Below are 17,178 nucleotides of genomic sequence, written 5' to 3' on the forward strand. Positions count from 1 at the left end.
GCATAAACTGTGACTCTTAGCTGATGATAAAGCTTTCCACAAGCAGGTCTCTAAGGCCTACTCTGCAGTTGTATATTGATATAACAATTTCAGTTAGGGGTGTGTGATATTTGCTTTACTGAGATAATTAAATTGGTTCAGCATGGACATGTTTGTACTAGTGTAAAGGTGTCTATTAATCCTCTACATCTACAGGAAGAAGTTATACCAGTGTCTAGAACTGTATCCACACTTGGGAAGGGTTGTACTGCTTTTACTAAACTGATCTAGTTAAAACCATATCATTTTTGTGCGTGGAAAAGCACTTATTGAGACCTAGGCTGTTAAGACTGGTGGACCCCAGGCATTCTTGTAGTAACAGTAGTCACGTGCTGCGTACAGTGCAAGAATATAGCGATATTTTTAAGAGCATTTTTCATGCAAACAGTATCACCCAACATTCTACAGCGCTAAATCATGACCAGAGAATTTCCATCCTGATACTGAGGCATGAGAGGGAGAAGGATGTTCTTAGTGAAGATTTGATGAGATGAAGAGATACAAGGAAGCTTTTCTAAGTGGCAGGAGCTGTAGAGAAGTTTTTTTACTACCAGAGTGGCCAGACTGTACAGGAAGACAGAGGCCAGTGTTAGGCAGAACGTGAGAAGAGGACAAGGTGTGTTTTCTTCTGTGTAGGTTCTTATATTGTCCTCATCACCATAGTATCTGAGGGCCTTCCAGTAGTACATTAAGCAATGTGACTAAAATGTTCTCCTGCCTGCGGAAAGGAGAAGAGAAGTGTGTGCAGTTGAATGTTCTGTTCTGGAATGTTTTAAACACCCACCCATCCTCCTTACAGAAGGCAAGGTCAAAGATATGCCTGGTATTGAGTGGAAGATGGTGAGGTTTATGATGATCTTTAGTTTCTGTGAGAATTCATTCCACAGTCTAGAGCTGGCTTCCAAGAAAGCTCTGTCTCCTGCAAATTCAAGCTTTATCTTTAATGTTGAAAGTTTTTGTGTCAAAACAAATTTGTTGACTAGTCTTCATCGCAGATATAACCAGTTAGTTCATTTTATCACCCACTTATCATTGTGTCAACAGATTTAGGTTGTACTGTAGACATAGCCTATGTCAGCATAATTTATATCACTTGGGTGTGAATAAACCACCCCTGAGTGACATAAGTTACACCGACATAGGAACTGTGCACACAAATTTTTCTGTCGTCAGGAGAGCTTCTCCTGCCGACATAACTTCTGCTGCTTGCAGAGGTGGGTTGGGTTTTTTTGGTTTTGTTTTTTTTTTATGCCGACGGGAGAGTTCTCGCCCATCAGCATACAGCATCTTCACCAGATGCAGCGCAGCTGTATCTGTACCGCTATGCCAGTGTACGTTATAGACATGGCCTTAGTCATTGCATGCATTTTTAAGATTTATGTATGCATGGGTAATTGCAACTTTATTGCTTTAATAAAACTTTAAGTACAGATAAGACATTGTACATGGATAGTGACCACACACACACTTGGACTTTATGTGTTCCTAGTGTCTCCAAATGTGAGAAGAGCACCAGAGGTAATGTTCTCTCTGAGCTTGAAACTGTAGCAAGAAGAACTGAACCCATGGTAGCTAATAAAAAAAATAAATTACTAAATTCAATTTGAAATAAAAGGGCTGCAATGGAGCTGTTGGCTATCATTTCGCTACCCTGACCTCAGGCCATTGAGTACCCTGAAAATAAGGACACAGCATAGACTTTACCTTATTTTGTTGATTTTTAAGGTGATACTGTATGGGAACTTGATTTGATTCTCAATGGGAGGCCAGTGGACGACAAGCTTGATGTGTTTGCAGTAGCCAGTGTTGCTAAGAATTTGCTTCAGCATTCTGTACCATTGGAGTTCTTAAGCACTGAAGACTTCATGCTCAGGTATATTGTATCACTGTAGCCTAGCCAAGAGAGGAGAAAGGTCTGAATAAATGAAGCTAGGTCATCATTGGCTAGAAGACTCCATCCCATCTTGGCAAATGAGAGAGAGAGAGTAGAAAGAAGACAGTATCGTGGCTGCAAACTCTTCAAAATGTTTTAATCTCCCCACCAGCATCATCTCTGTCTTCCTCAGATTCAGTTTCAACCAGCTGTTCTTCATCCATGAGCTGATCTTGTCCAAACTCTGGGCTATCTGGTCTTGGTAATGGAGTGGTCATATGTGATAAGTAGAGTTGTGTCATCTGCCTATTCTTGGTGTGACAGGTAGTCCATGTCATCTGACCAGTTGATCTAGTGGCTGCATGCAGATGTTAAATAAGACCAGAGAAAGAATTAATTCTTATGGAACTTCACAAGTGAGGGTTCTAGCAGTGGAACTGCTGTTTCCCATTATCACTTGTTGGGTGCTTCCCCCAGGAAGAACTCAAACCATTTTAGCGCATTATCCTGAACTTCTGCCACATCTCTCAAGTGCTGTCTTGTCTATCTCATGGTTGACAGTGTTGAGAGCTGCAGAGAGGTCCAGGAGGATGAGAATGAATGTCTGCCCTCTGTCCGTTAACAGGAGACCATTTGTTAGGCCACTGAGGTGGTTTCAATTCCAGGTCCCGACCTGAATCCAGATTTTCTAGGATATTGACTTCAATTAAATAAGCTTGAAGTTGGCCTTTGGGTAGCTTCTCTGAGCTTCCTCAGGAATGGAATGTTTGGAATGGGTCCCATATGAGGAGAGATTAAAGAGGCTAGGACTTTTTAGCTTGGAAAAGAGGAGACTATGAGGGGATATGATAGAAGTACATAAAATCACTCATGATGTGGAGAAAATGAATAAGGAAAAGTTATTTACTTATTCCCATAATATAAGAACTAGGGGACACCAAATGAAATTAATGGGCAGCAGGTTTAAAACAAATAAAAGGAAGTTCTGCACATAGTCAACTTGTGGAACTCCTTACCTGAGGCAGTTGGGAAGGCTAGGACTATATCAGTTTAAAAGAAAACTGGATAAATTCATGGAGGTTAAGTCCATTAATGGTTATTAGCCAGGATGGGTAAGGAATGGTGCCCCTAGTCTCTGTTTATCAGAGGGTGGTGATGGATGGCAGGAGAGAGATCACTTATATTGGGCAGTCGTTGGCCAGAATTGATGTATCCAGGATGGGTTTCTTCATTGTTGATCATGCTATTGGCTGCTTAATGGAGAAAGGGAAGATTCCTTCCTTGAATGGGGCAGTGGGTATTTTGATCCAGAATGGCTCTGGTTGATCATGATTCTGCTTTATAAGCCAGGAAGGGCATGGGTCAGATGCACAAGCCTTGAGCTGAGAATCCTACAGGTTAGTGTGTGTCCAGAAGAGAAGTTCTGAGGTCTTGTGAGTTCAGCGTAGAACAAGTCAGTAGAGAGTTTACAAACAAGAAAGTTAGTTTATAGCTTAGTTCTGAAAGGGGAATCAGAGGAGTGCTTCATGGTTTGGGGTGGGGGGGGGGATTGTACATGGTGAATAGTTGTACAGAAGACAGCTTTCTTTTCACAAGATTTAGATCATAGTCCCCCTCACAGCAACTGACTTATAATGTTGCCAACAAAAACCATTGACTCACTCTGTGGCCTTGGGCAAATTGCTTAAACTCCCTGCCTTGGTTTTCCCATCTGTAAAACTTGTGTATATATAATCAAAGCACTTTATAGATCCCATATTCGGAGAGGCTCAAGGTTATTTCACACTTGCAATAAAAATAAGAAAAAATGCAGATCATATGATATGAGAAACTGTTCCCACATAGAACAGCTTCTTAAATGATTTCCATGAGATGCCAGCATGTTTTTAGGGGATGAATTTTCCTTGTGGCAGACTGGCCTTTCATTCCTGTTGTCAGTAAGTTCTATATATCTAATTTCCTAGGAAGCCCTGTTTAAATTTTACCCCTAAGGTCTGTCTAGAGTAAGATAAAATGTTTTGTTTTGTTTTTTAATGAATTAACGAGCACATTTTGGGAATACTTCAGTCTCTGGACTGAAGTAAAGTGGGAAACTTAGCACTTGGTTGTGCTAATGTCCAAATTCATGGGCTGATTAGCACTTTGACATAGAATCATGCAATTGTAGGACTGGAAGGGAACTCAAGAGGTCATCTAGTCCAGTCTCCTGCACTCATGGCAGGACTAAGTATTATCTTGACCATCCCTGGCAGGTGTTTGTCTAATCTACTCTTAAAAATCTCCAATGATGGAGGTTCGACAACCTCCCTAGGCAATTTATTCCAGTGTTTAACCACCCTGCCAGGAAGTTTTTCTTAATCCAACCTAAATCGTCCTTACTGCAATTTAAACCATTGCTTCTTGTCCTGTCCTCGGAGGTTAAGGAGAACAAGCTTTCTCCCTCCTCCTTGTAACAACCTTTTAATGTACTTGAAACCGGTTATGTCCCCTCTTTTCCAGACTAAACAAACCCAGTTTTTTCTATCTTCCCTCATAGGCCATGTTTTCTAGACCTTTTAATAATTTTTGTTGCTCTTCTCTGGACTTCCTCCAATTTGTCCATCTTTCCTGAAACGTGGCAGTTAAAACTGGATACGCTACTTCAGTTGAGGCCTAATCATTGCGGCATTAAACTTATTTAAAAATAATTGTTTGAACTTTTGATTATTGAAATAAACAAGAATGACTCCTCACATCAGTCTCCCAAATATGATTTTCATCACAAGTTAATAGCGTGATAGTTACACAGCAAACTGAAGTGCTTAAGGCCATGTCTACACTAAAAAGCTTACAGCATCACAGCTATACCAATACAGCTTCAATGCTATAAGATAGCTCCTGTAGCTGCTCTATGCCCACAGGAAAGTGTTCTCCTGTCAACATAATGAAACCACTTAAATGAGCGGTGATAGCTATGTCTGCCAGATACGCTCTCCCGCCGACATAGTGTTGTGCGTAGGAGCGCTTATGCCAACAAAATGTATGTCACTTTGGTGTGTTCCCCCTCCACTCCCCCCCCGAGCAACGTAAGTTTTACCGACATAATTGGAAGGTAGACATGGCCTAAACTTGTGTAGTAAGGGGGGATGTCATTTTATATCACACCTCTCCCTCTCTGTCACCTTTTCCCTTTCATTTGTTATGAGAGACATATAAGGTCATGTCTGCATGGGCCAAAAATACTTATTTTTCCGTTAAATTAGCTGAAATTAACAACCCTCCCACCCGCCAAACAGTTGTGTAGGCAAGTTGCTCTCAACCTTTCCAGACTACTGTACCCCTCTTTCAGAAGCCTGATCTTTGTCTTGTGTACCTCACTTCAACTGCTTGCTTACAAAATCAAAGTGTCACGGCACTCTATTACTGAAGAACTGCTTACTGTCTCATTTTTACCATATAATTATAAAATAAATCAATTGGAAATAAATATTGTACTTACATTTCAGTGTATAGTGTATATAGAGCAGTATAAACAAGTAATTATATGAAATTTAAGTTTGTATTGACTTCACTGATGCTTTTTATGGAACCTGTTGTAAAACTAGGCAAATATCTAGATGACTTGATGTACCCACTGGAAGACCTCTGGATACACGTACCCCTGGTTGAGAACCACTGGTGTAAACAATGTTTGACAGGATCGTTTGGGTTAATTGTGTTCTAGCTTAAGGAGAGTCTAGCAACAACTTTTTAAAGGTGTTAAATTCCATCTGCACAAGTATTGGAGGAGAGTTTAATCCATTAAAGCTAACTTAATTGAAAAACACACATTTTTGGCCAATGTAGACAAGGACAAAAGTACTTTAACTTCACATATGACAGTTTGTGTATAGTTAGTTTCTAGTTAGTTTCACAGTTCCATGTGTTTTTTGTGTGAGTGTTTCACAGCAACATGGTAAAGAACTATTATTATTTTAGATGAAAACATGGTTGTAAAACCACTGAAACAACTATCAGGGAAACTCCGAACCTGGGGTTCTGCCTGAAACAGCTTCTAACTACTTGCAAGTGAGAGGGATGTGCAGGTGGCAGGGGAATTCACTGATAGAGTTTGGGGAGGCCAGGGATATACATGGGATTGGGGGAGGGAAAGAGGGTTATGTGCAGGGGGTCCTGTGTGGGGAGACAGGCTGTGGCCTTGAATAGGGAGCACCCAAACCTTTATTCCTCTGGCTCCCTTGCATCCTGATTCAACCCCATTCCTTCACAGAACCTACCGTTTTCCCACTTTCCCATTTCTGTCTGCCTTCTTTGTGAGACGTACAGACATTATCTTTGAAAACTCATTGTGATTGGGGTAGGTCCCGGATGACTGGAAAAAGGCTCATGTAGTGCCCATCTTTCAAAAAGGGAAGGAGGAGGATCCGGGGAACTACAGGCCAGTCAGCCTCACCTCAGTCCCTAGAAAAATCATGGAGCAGGTTCTCAAAGAATCAGTCCTGATCACTTTCTTTTCTTTCAAGTGCATCAGAAACAGTCAGCATGGATTCACCAAGGGCAAGTCATTCCTGACTAACCTAATTGCCTTCTGTGATGAGATAACTGGAATGGATGAGGGAAAGCAGTGAACGTGTTATTCCTTGATTTTAGCAAAGCTTTTGATACAGTCTCCCACAGTATTCTTGTCAGCAAATTAAAGAAATGTGGCCTGGATGAATGGACTATAAGGTGATTAGAAAGCTGGCTAGATCATCAGGCTCAACGAGTAGTGATCAATGGCTTGATCTCTAGTTGGCAGCCAGTATCAAACAGAGTGCCCCAAGGGTCAGTCCTGGGGCTGATTTTGTTCAATATCTTCGTTAATGATCTAGAGGATGGCATGGACTGCACCCTCAGCAAGTTTGCAGATGACACTAAACTGGGAGGAATGGTAGATATGTTGGAGGGTAGAGATAGGATACAAAGGGACCTAGACAAATTAGAGGATTGGGCCAAAAGAAATCTGATGAGGTTCAACAAGGACAAGTGCAGGACTCTGCACTGCTACAGACTAGGGACTGAGTGGCTAGGCAGCAGTTCTGCAGAAAAGGACCTAGGGTTTACAGTGGACAAGAAGCTGGATATGAGTCAACAGTGTGCCCTTGTTGCCAAGAAGGTTAACAGCATTTTGGGCTGTAAAAGTAGGGGCATTGCCAACAGATCGAGGGATGTGATCATTCCCCTCTATTCAACATTGGTGAGGCCTCATCTGGAGTACTGTGTCCAGTTTTGGGCCCCACACTACAAGAAGGATGTGGGAAAAATTGGAAAGAGTCCAGCGACAGGCAACAAAAATGATTCGGGGGCTGGAGCACATGACTTATGAGGAGAGGCAGAGGGAACTGGGCTTGTTTAGTCTGCAGAAGAGAAGAATGAAGGGGGAGTTGATAGCTGCTTTCAATTACCTGAAAGTGGTTCCAAAGAGGATGGATCTAGACTGTTCTCAGCGGTGGCAGATGACAGAACAAAGAGTAATGGTCTCAAGTTGCCGTGGGGGAGGTTTAGGTTGGATATAATGAAAAACTTTTTCACTAGGAGGGTGGTGAAGCACTGGAATGGGTTACCTAGGGAAGTGGTGGAATCTCCTTCCTTAGAGGTTTTTAAGGTCAGGCTTGACAAAGCTCTGGCTGGGATGATTTAGTTGGGGATTGCTCCTGCTTTGAGCAGGGGGTTGGACTAGATGACCTCCTGAGATTCATTGCAACCCTGATATTCTATGATTTCTTTTCTTTGGAGCAAAAACAATTAACACAACAACCTCTGAAGCAACATAGGAAGCAAAGCAGACATCTGAAAAACCCGTATAGTTTGTTCTCTGACCTATGTAACTTTACTTAACCCCCACCTAAAAGTTTTTATTGATGTAGCAGTCAGTGGCCATGTCTACACTACTGGCTAAATGAGCACTGCTGCAGTCGATGCAGTGGTGTCGATTTAGTCATAAGTCGACCCAAGCTGTGTCGACTTCTGTTATGTAATTTAAATAACTGAACTAGCGTAACTTAGATTGATTTACATCATTAGTGTGTCCTGAAATATAGAAGAGATGAACAATGAGAAGAATGGTCTAGAGCCAACTACTGCTAGCTGCAGCTGTGTTTAAAAAGACCTACGTCTTCCCTTGTTCATGAGAACTGGGAGATAAAGTGTACATTACAGTATACTGTACTCTGTAAATAGAGGGGACCTGAGCACAGGACTGGGAGTCAGGATCCTTAGAATTCTAATTCCTTGGGCAAAACTCTTAACCTCTCCACCTTTTCCCCCTCCCGCAATAAGGGCTTGTCTACCCTAGGATTTGTCGCAGCCAGGTAACGTGTTACCATATAGCTTGCCCTGTCTACACTAGTTTTCAAACATTTTAGTTAAAATGTTTTAGCTAGCATTTTTTTAAATATACCTTTGTATCCTAGTTTAGACATATTCCTTCAAATGGGAGAACACATTCCTGACATGGGTGTTGCTACTTTTAAAGTGCTTTGAAGATATAAACTACTACAAAAGTGCTAAGCATGAGAGATCGTTTAGCTTCTGTCAACCTACATCAAAACCTTTAGAACTGTTAATGTCACTTATGGGAGTGACTTTCCTCCTTCCAAGGCCCTCTCATAGGTTCTTGTGTTGTTTGTTCCACTATACATTTTCAGGTGTGAAATCTCAAATGCTTCAAAGGTGATCCAGTTCCAAAGCAAGTCTGTGTCATGTTATAGGTATGTCCTATTGTGATTCTCTATCTGATACTTTGATTTGGTTGAATTTTTCTAGTTCCCAATGCTTTTGGTAAGATGTTCTGCAAGCACATTTTGGTTGGGCCTCGTGACTGAATTATAGTGTATTAAGTAATAAAGCATGGTAAGTGGTGTGCAGACGGACAAAATAGATGTTCCTGCACCAAAACAGTTACATTCCTCCTCTGACTTTTTGGAAAATCTAAATATAGTAGTGTCTTGCTAATTCTCTCACTACTAATCCACAAACCTAATAATTCTTCCAAAAACCACAATGGTCTATCCTGAAATTCCTGAAAGTGTAATATGAATGTTTGGGAGATCTTTTGTTTCATAAGCCTTCATTATTCACAAAATATATTACTTTATTGCTTGCCATATTGAATTTTCATTTTACTCCTATCAAATACATGAGCAGAGTGCACCCTGTGATGCAGTATCCTTGGTATTTATTTTTTGCTCTAATGTGTTTAATGTGCAAGGAGTCTGAGTCATTAGTTTAAATTAGAGAAGGTTTTGCTTTGTTAAACTTCCTTGTGGAGCCAAATCTAACTTTATTATATAATGTGAAAAAGTTGTTAATGCAGTGTTAATACTACTTATGCACAATTCTCAAAGTGCTTACAAAGGTGGGCAAGCATCATTTCCAATTTATAGCTGGAGAAACCGAGACACATGGTGGGAAGTGACTTGCCCGAGGTCACAGAGCAAGTCAGTGGCAGAGCTTGGAATAGTTCTCAAGTGTAAGTTCCTGGGAGTAGGGGTTGTGCCTTATTTCTGTTTGGAAAGTGCCTGGCTCATGGTCAGTGTTATCAGAAACACACATCTTTTGTGTAAGCCTGATATTTAATGGATCACATGGCCTTCTGGCATGCTCAAAAGCCATTTAAAATGATTTTTCCTCACTCATCTCGGTATCAGAAATAACAAACAGTCCCTAAGAATGGAGAGCCATATATTTCACAGAAAAAATGTCCAGCATTCGGCATTGATTTTTGCAAACTTTGAACTTCTTGGATGAATCATGCTAGAGAAGGGTGAGGTGTTATACTATTGTCTACACTCCTCTTGGGAGGACTCATAAATCTTTTTGTGGCACTGTAATGGTCTTGATCTGGAAATGATGATGGTATTAAGTTGTTGACTTAAGTTGGGGGAAACTTTAAGAAACAGAAAAACTCAGAAACAAAGCTCTTGTTTTCATATACTACTGAAGGGTGAGAGGGATGGGAATAAGAAAATATACAGGCTCTGGAAGCAGAAGCTTTTTCTCAGGGCATGGCTACACTCGCAAATGTAGTGCGCTTTGAGTTAAACCAGTCTTCGTAGAGCGCAGTAGGGAAAGCACTGCAGTCTGTCCACACTGACAGCTGCAAGAGCACTGGTGTGGCCACATTTGCGGCATTGGGAGCGGTACATTGTGGGCAGCTATCCCACAGAGCACCTCTTCCCATTCTGGTGCTGTGGCTTGTGAGAAGATGCGGGGGGTGCAGGGCATTCTGGGTCCTGTCCCACTCCCTGTGATGCATCAGTTTGCATCCCAGCAATCCGTCTGCTTCTGTCCACCATTGGTGCCATCTTTCAACGTTTTTTTTGTACTGTGCGCTCTATCTTCCCTTTTGGTCTGTGGGAAGTGAGTGGGATCACATTATCATGCAAGTCTGAGATGACGAGCAGTGGCCGCAGAACTTTCGGATGAGAAAAGCCCCTTTCATGGGACTGTGTGTCGAGCACGCCCCCACCCTGTGGCGCAAGGACATGAGATTGAGAGCTGCCCTGCTAGTGGAGAAGTGGGTGGCTATTGGATCTGGAAGCTGGCAAATCCAGACAGCTACTGATCGGTCGCTAACCAGTTTGGAGTGGGGAAGTTGACCATTGGAATTGTGTTGATGCAAGTTTGCAGGACCAGTAATTGCATCCTGCTCAGAAGAACCGTAACTCTGGACTCTGGATAACCTGCATGACATTGTGTCTGGCTTTGCACAAATGGGTTTCCCTAACTGTGGAGGGGCGATAGATGGGACGCATATTCCAATTCCGGCACCAGCCCACCTAGCCTCCGAGTACATTAATTGGAAGGGCTATTTCTCTATGGTTCTCCAGGCGCTTGTGGATCACCGTGGGCGTTTCATTGACACTGATGCAGGCTGGCTCGGACAGGTGCATGCATCTTTCGGAACACTGGCCTGTTCGGGAAGCTGCAAGCCGGGACTTTTCCACAGACCAGAAGATCACCGTAGGGGAAGTCGAAATGCCCACTGTGATCCTTAGAGACCCTGCTTACCCTTTAATGCCGTGGCTCATGAAACCCTACACATGGAGCCTTGTCAGCAGCAAGGAGTGGTTCAACAACAGGCTGAGCCGGTGCAGAATGACTGTGGAGTGTGCTTTTGGCCATTTAAAGGGCTGCTGGTGCTCTCTGTATGGGAAGCTGGACCTGGCCGATAACAGCATCCCCGCGGTAATATCTGTGTGCTGTATCCTCCATAACATTTGTAAAGGGAAGGGTGAAAGAGTCACTCAGGCATGGAACTCAGAGATTCAACACCTGGAGGCTGAATTTGAACAGCCAGAGAGCAGGACTGTTAGAGGGGCCCAGCACAAGGCTGCAAGGGTTAGGGATGCCTTGAGGGAGCAATTTGAGGATGAAAGCCACTAGTAATGTCTGGTGCCCTGCATGGGAGTGGAGTGAAGTGCTGTGCAGTGGTTCCAATGTTAGTCGGAATTTGTGTTTTGCTACGTATGATACCCTGACTTGCAGTGCCTATTGCTTTCCTGGGCTAAGGTGTCTTTTATTTTATGCAATAATAATGTTTTCAAAGAAAAAAAAATCCATTTATTGGGAAACAGAAGGAGCAAAGGGGTGGGGTGGGGAACGGTACAATCTCAGATTTGCGCATGTCCTGTTATCATACTCAGCCTTCCTGTTTGGAGAACTGTGCAATGAGTGCTGCACTTCAGGATGGCTGTACTGCATGGTGATGGGGGTTGAGTGCAGTGGATAAGTGTCGTAGTTTCACCACCCAGCCCTGAAAACTACAAGTGCTGAAGGCAGCTGGTGGCAATAAGAACCTGGATGTTTGGGAAAGTGGGTTGGAGGTGACATGGGGGCACAAGGGAAAGAGTTTTGGGACAAGGGCTGCAGTGTGTGTGTGCGGGGGGGGGGGGGTAGCGGTGGGGTAATCAGAACTTTCCATGAGGTGGCAGATGCTCTTCAGAAGTACACTGACAGGATTTTAAAGAATGATTCAATAATCTAATTCTTTGCTTTATGTTGTTTTTCAAACATGCTAAAAATAATCAAAAGAGCAAAATATGGTCCTGGGGCTGTGGGAAAAGGAATAAAAATGCTGTTCTCCCAGTATCCAATAATCTGCTTATTCTGCCTTTTCTTAAGAATAGAGTTTATTGAAGCAATTTATCCTGACTAAATGTGATATACATCTCTGTACATGTATTCACATGCAGGTTATTATTCTTAGTGAGTGAGCAGTTAATAGTTTTTGAGGGACAAAATGAATATCCTCCTGATATCTTGCAAGATCAGTTAACTGCAATTCTCATAGTGCACAAGTCTTCAAATTTTTAAACAGAGCCTCTTCTTACACTGTCAGAAATGTCGGAGGGGAAGGGGGACCTGAAATACAGTGGTTCCCCTCCAGTTTTGATTAGTTTTATCAAAGCCACAAGAGTGTCTGCTGATCCTTTTTTTCATGTCTTAAACAGCTTTTATGTGAACTGGAAGTATAAATACCAAATGAAGAGAGACTCAAAATCTTAAATATTGGTGGAGGAAGTAAGCTGTTTAAGTGACAGATGTCTGACATTACATGAATTAAGGAAAAGTGAGGATTTTAGCCTTGTAAATTAGAGTAGCCCTTTTTATTCTCCTGCAAATTTAGTAGACTTTATTAGAAAAAATAAAATCACTTCTCCTCCTAGCTAAGTACACCGTGCAGCTCCATTTAAAACCCCAAACTATTAGTTTTAACTTCATAACCGTCTTCACCTTTTTTTAAGGTGGATTTTTGCAAAACTTTAAAAGATAACTAATGCCACCTTTCATCCATTCTCCTGTTATCACAGCATGATTGCTCTTTCTTCAGGTTTTGGAGCTGTTAAACCATTGCTGTTTAAAATTGCTGATGAAATTCACCACTGGACTGAGAGAGGACTTCATTCCCCATGGCTGTCTTGACAATGCAATCTCCCCTCGTACACAGCTTCACCAGTGTACCTAACCCCTGGCTCTCTGAGAGGGGGGCATAGTCTCCGTAGGCATACAATCCTTGGTACTGAGATTAACAGTTTGAAGACTTTGCAATCATAGCAGTTTACGTCTTCAAAGTGATGTTTAAACATTAATTGTTACACTCTGTGAAACAAGGGGTGGTTATCTTCTTTTACTAATGGAGAAACTGAGGCATGAAGATGGGAATCAACTTGTCAAAGACCGCACAAGTTATTGTCTAACCAGGGATTAGAAATCTGGAATACCTGATGCACAGTTTTGGGTTGAGTCCATACACCACACTGAAATGATTGCTAACCTAATGTCTGGAGGTACTGAGGACTCTTTGGACTGCATGTTGGACCTATGACTTTCCTGGTTGGTAAAAACCAGCTGGGGATATACTGGGACTGTCCTTGGTGAATACCATCACATCCTTTTGGGAGAACAGGGTACCAGCTTCCTTTGAATAGGCAATTGTTAGGTCTTGTCTTAGTACACCATCTCTTGATACTGATAGTCCTGCCAAATTACCATCCTGTTTCAAACTTTACCTTCTTTTGGGAAAGGTGGTGACAAAGCAATTCTAGCAAGATTTGGAGGGAGTCTTAACTTTTCCTTCAGTCCAGTTAGATTTCTGATCTGGTTATGGTACAGAAACAGCATCAGTTCCTTTAGATGAATAATGCAAGAAATCAAAGATAAATTCACCATGTTGGGTCTTTTAGATCCATCTGCTTCCTTTGATACAGCCTACCACAAGGTTCTGGGGAGATGGTTCTGGCCCATAGCTGGGGCTAATGGAGTTTGTCTGGTCGCTTTGCTCTTTTCTTTCTAGATTTCAGAGAGTTGTTTTGAGTGAATGGGCATGGTGCAGACATGCATATTACTGTGGCATTTGACCTTGTCATTCCTCCTGTTTGAAGGCTTTGTGTACGTTAGTTATTGAAGAAAGAAGCATGGACTTACCCTGCTTTCAATATGTTGTTGTTAACACCACATCTATATCTCTATTTTGTGCTGTCATCTGATGCATAGGAGTGATTTTTTTTCCCCAATACCTGAATGAGATTAGGTCTAGAATGAGGGCTAGCTGGCTGAAGATTGTTGGTCTGGAGAAGATTGTGGTGATGTTTGTAGACTGGTTAGAAACTCAAAGAAGTGGTAGAGATCAGCCCCCTTGATTAGAGGGCGTGCACTCACCTTTTGGTTTCTCAAGTTCACAATTTGGGGTCTGAGTTGGAATCTTAGACAAATGTGGCCGAGACTGATATGTTTCCCTCCCCCTCCCCAATCTGTACTTGTTGAGGCTTTTGACATATTATAGATACTCTTCTTGCTGTTATCTGCCATGCCTTTGCCATTTTGAGATTAGATCACTGTCAGGAGCTCTCTAGGCCATAATCTTCAGATCCATGAGAAAACTCCTGCTTCGTGCTATGATGATGCTCCAGGATCTATACTGATTTACAGGTACAATTTAAGATGTTGTTGTTGATGGATAAAGTCTTAAACAGTTTGCATCCCAGATGAGGCTCCCATGGGTTTTTTCTGATCAGGAGAAGCCTCTGAGCTGACAATCCTGTGGTTTCTGAGGGAGGGATTGCTAGCAGGGCATTTTCTGTGAGGGACCATTGCTATTGGAACTGTTCTCCTTCCCCAACCACAAACAAAATCCCAAGCCAATCTGCTTCGTTTAGGATCTTTTGAGCTTGTTAACTAACCTTCAGTGCACTCTGCAAGACCCATTTAACTTCCTGAGTTTTCTGGAAGGGGTGTGGGGGTGGTGGTGGTGGGGAGAAGGGGATTAATATTTGTGGTTATCCTTGTTTATGTGCAAATTATGAAGCTCCCTTGTTGCTAGTCCATTATATTTTTGTTTGGAGGCTATTTACCGATTGTTTTCTCGTGTTTATATAGGGCCTAGAGTTCATTTGCTTAATAAATCTAAACATAGTCCAAATTGTGACAGCAGACTTTGTAGATACCCTTTAGAGAGAGCAGAATTGCAATCCACTCACTTCACACAGGCTGCTGAACAGTTTTTAGCCGGCACCAATCTGGGTCAGATTTGATCAAGCCCTCTACGGAGGGGAAAAGCTCCACATCTCATCATTCCTTTCAGATATGCTATTACTTTACACCCCTAAGCCATCTTTAGCTCCCATTAAAATGAAAACTTCTCCACATACCCTCCACGTCTTGTTTTGTTGCACCACTAGAGTACTTTCCATATAGTTCCTAAAAATAACACTCTCCACCCTCTCAGTGCTACTGAGGTGTTTTTACATGGTTAGAAATTTTAAAATCTAAACAAAAAGGGTGTATTTTTTTATGAACTAATTTTAGCTGCATTCTGGTTCCATTTCTGTTCTTGGCTCCAGTGATGCATGTCTACTTTCTACAGCCAAGAGCGTAACTCGGAGAGAGAGGCTGGAAGCAGCATGAACAGTCAGCACACGTTCACACAGTAAACCCCCTGAAGAGATAACATTTTCTTTATTATAGCTTTTTAAAATCCAGCTATAAAAATATCAGTGGGTGGATGGAACTATTATTTCTAGAATTTGAGGTGGTGGGGGTTACTTTATTTACTCTTATTTTTTATTAATAAGAATAGCTTCACTTGTAGCATAATAGGACAGAGTGCTTTGTTATCCTTGGCTATAATCTGTGATAAACTACCCTTGCCATCAACCATGTAGTTTACCCACTAGGGAGCCAGATTATTGCCTTGTAAAATGGAGCACCACTCCTATAATCCCTTAATTAATTAAATGACAAATTTTAGTTCTCTCCTATTGAAAATATAACTTGTATGTAGAGCAGACTCGATTTATCTAACTGCTTCTGGGTAGCACGTTTTTCTGTAGAACGTTACACTGTGTGTGTGTGTGTGTGTGTACATGCTTTATTTTCTTCATTGATTTTTAATATAGTATACAAACAGTTGGATTAATACTTTGCTTTTCTCTAGTACCTTCCATCTGAGGATACAGGAGTGTTTTTGCAGATGTTTTATTTCTCACAGTCCTACTGAGAGACATGTAGGTACAGTCACCACTTCCAGATGGGGGTTTGGGGTGGATACTGAGGGTATGTTTACACTGCAGTTGGGAGAGTTCTTCCCAGTGCGGGTAGACAGATGTGCACTAGCACGAGAAGGCAGCTTCAGATAGCCAGGGGGTCCAGGCAGGTTTGTACTCATGTGGCTAGCCCGAGTGACGGCCTGTGCTATCCCTGGCTACACTGCTATTTTCAGTGCACTTATTTGAGCAGAGCTACCATGTCTGTCTACCCATGCCCCACCTGCAGTGTAGACATACCCTAAGATGGAGAGAGCAGAAATCCCAGGCCATGAAAGAACCGGGAATGGAACCCTGGAGTGCTGACTGCATATCCCTTATCCTGACCATTAGACTCGGCTGTCATGGCTCCTCTTTTAACTACTAGACAAAATTTCCTCTTTGCAAATGCAAAAATTACTGAGTCATGTTAATTTAGCATTTAACTCAGACTGGATGAATTCCTTCTGTATATGTAATCTAGGGGCACAGAAACCCCCTTCTTCCTCATATCAGCAGTCTTATGCTCTTTAAAGGAATGTAATTGTCTGCTCCTGATATTTGAATTTTTTAAGTTATTTAACAATTTCCATCCCTCTTTCCTTTCTCCTCAGCTTTGCCCAGCTATATGAAATATGGGAGACGACAGGCCGTTTGTGTGCAATGCCCCTGGCTGTGGACAGGTACTTTTACGGTATACTTTATTGTGAATGTGTTGTTGTGAATCAAAGTGTCTGTTTTTATCACTGAGGCAAAGAGTTTAAAACCAGCATTTTACATGATCACTGGAGGTAATCAGATCAGAGGATTTGCAGTGTGTAAATCCAAGTTATGAGCAAGTGCAGGCACTACAAAGTAATGAAATCTGCCTTGCTTTGTGCCATATTGTTATTCTGCTGGTGTCTTTCATAAGACCCACACAGCCCAGAAAAAACACGCTGATCTCCAGTTAATGTTTTCTGATAGTGTTACATACGTTCATTCAAGGCTATTTAACCAAAGGACAGATATTCCTTCTCTGTCAGGATGAGTTAGCTGTGATAGCATATTCTGTAAGGCAGCTGAGAATGTGACAGTTGATGGTTTGCTGCTATGTGAACCCCAAACTGCTAGATTCTATTTTGAGCTCTTCCCCCCCCCCCCCCCCCAAAAAAAAAATCCTCCATAGATTACCTGCTGGTGTTAGTTGCAGCTTTGCAAAACTTTTTTTTTTTTTTTTTGCTC

The 17,178-nt window shown here is 42.0% G+C and overlaps 1 long non-coding RNA gene across 1 annotated transcript in view; it reads left to right on the forward strand.

The window, feature by feature from the left end:
• Nucleotides 1–17,178, forward strand: part of LOC115647715 — a 74,370-nt gene that overhangs the window by 19,146 nt on the left and 38,046 nt on the right. The window contains exon 2 of the long non-coding RNA XR_003999388.1: nt 16,569–16,637. This is a non-coding gene — a long non-coding RNA (uncharacterized LOC115647715). The remainder of the gene's footprint in view (nt 1–16,568; nt 16,638–17,178) is intronic.

This window comes from Gopherus evgoodei, chromosome 3 (genome assembly GCF_007399415.2).
Source record: "Gopherus evgoodei ecotype Sinaloan lineage chromosome 3, rGopEvg1_v1.p, whole genome shotgun sequence".
Classification (NCBI taxonomy): Eukaryota; Metazoa; Chordata; order Testudines; family Testudinidae; genus Gopherus; species Gopherus evgoodei.